Genomic DNA, 2,134 nt, shown 5'->3' with positions numbered 1-2,134 from the left:
CGGCGGGGTCAGGGATTTTCTCTGCCTCGTGATGACTGGGTGTTGTGTGCTGTCCTTAGGTTAGTTAAGTTTAAGTAGTTCTAAGTTCTAGGTGACTGATGACCATAGATGTTCAGTCCCATAGTGCTCAGAGTCATTTGAACCATTTTGTTGGAAGGTACAAAATAACGATGATATAGAGAGTGTTTGGGTGACAGATGCAAATGCATCCTGAGGGATGCAGATCTCCTTCAGACTGTAGTACCTGTAAGTAGTTTGGAGATGCACAGCAGTGCAGTAGCAAAATCCTCACCCTTCTTTCAGTTGCTGTACTGTCTTTTATACTACCTCGTTTTGCAGGAGAAAGCTTCGTTTTGGCACTGGCCTGACACATCGTACACCATTGGCGTAGCTATGACAAAATGCCCCATTTCCACCCATTGGTCGAAAAAGGCGGTCCTGTCGCATTAACTCAGCTCAGCCTGTTTCTCCACAGGGTGCAGAAGGTGGTACATATAGCGCTCTCTGACTTCTGTTCAGTTCCGACTTAAATTGGGATGATAACATGGATGAAGCTGTAGGGAGGGTGGGGCAGAGACTGAGGAACAGTTGCATGATGCAGAGGGACTGTCTAAAGCCACGTTGGAGTTTTGTTGTAGCAGACAGGTTCAGAAAAGGTGACTCGTTTCGAGATATGAGAGTGGCATGAATATGATTCACAGTGGCTATAATCATTAAAAGATGTCTCCATAGGATCCAACGCAAGTATGTGGTTGACTGGATAGACTTGATTTCAAATCGCAGACAGCATTTCTACCGGAAAGCGTTACACTATCAGCGACTCTTGTGTGTCAGTAGAACCAAGACAGCTTTTCATTCAGTGCGAGGGTAACATAGTCGCTGTGATCGTGTTTTTAACAGCGCAGTCCTTATGCGAAGTGTATGTTGCCAGTGGTAGAGTTCTTCCGTGGTCAGCTACTAATGTCGGTTCCTCGAAAACAACATTGTCTACCCTCCAGGGATTCTCATTTGAACTACCTGGTGAGTGTAACCTGACTACTGGAAAAGAAAAATTACTCGCCTTGCAAAGTGACTCTAATGATCTATCTAATTAATTAGCCTATAAATTTGATATCAGTGACATGCCGCCGGGCAGTTGGAGGCGATGGGTAGGTCACTACAGATATGTTTCTTGGCTAGACGTTTTCTTTTTTTTTTCGATGCGGCGATATCTTTCAACGAATATTGAATCTCTCACCTACAAAGGCAGAGAAGACCATAATAGGAAAATCAGATGTATTACCGTATTTATAAACTTGTATGTAGAATAAATCTTCTATTCACAACTTCTCTGTGCTGTTACCTTAAGATAGAGTCCAAAATTGAGGAGGCGTCCTGTGACACTGGTAGACCTTAACACTCCCTCATGAACAAAAAATGGGTTTAATATTCTAGTCCTGTGATGCAGGACATGACAGATTAGGTCAAGTATGGGAATACAGGGTGATACAAAAAGGTACGGCCAAACTTTCAGGAAACATTCCTCACACACAAATAAAGAAAAGGTGTTATGTGGACATGTGTCCGGAAACGCTTAATTTCCATGTTAGAGCTCATTTTAGTTTCGTCATTCCAACGTGATCAAATTGTAAATTTTCACAATCAACGTGTGTGGGCTGACGAGAATCCGCACGCAATTGTGCAATCACGTCATCAACACAGATTTTCTGTGAACGTTTGGGCAGGCATTGTTGGTGATGTCTCGATTGGGCCCCATGTTCTTCCACCTACGCTCAATGGAGCACGTTATCATGATTTCATACAGGATACTCTACCTGTGCTGCTAGAACATGTGCCTTTACAAGTACGACACAACATGTGGTTCATGCACGATGGAGCTCCTGCACATTTCAGTCGAAGTGTTCGTGCGCTTCTCAACAACAGATTCGGTGACCAATGGACTGGTAGAGGCGGACCAATTCCATGACCTCCACGCTCTCCTGATCTCAACCCTCTTGACTTTCATTTATGGGGGCATTTGAAAGCTCTTGTCTACGCAACCCCGGTACCAAATGTAGAGACTCTTCGTGCTCGTATTGTGGACGGCTGTGATACAATACGCCATTCTCCAGGGCAGCGTCAGCGCATCAGGGAT

This window comes from Schistocerca americana, chromosome X (assembly GCF_021461395.2).
Source record: "Schistocerca americana isolate TAMUIC-IGC-003095 chromosome X, iqSchAmer2.1, whole genome shotgun sequence".
Classification (NCBI taxonomy): domain Eukaryota; kingdom Metazoa; phylum Arthropoda; class Insecta; order Orthoptera; family Acrididae; genus Schistocerca; species Schistocerca americana.
The sequence above is the reverse complement of the archived record's forward strand: the minus strand, read 5'-3'. Positions refer to the sequence as shown.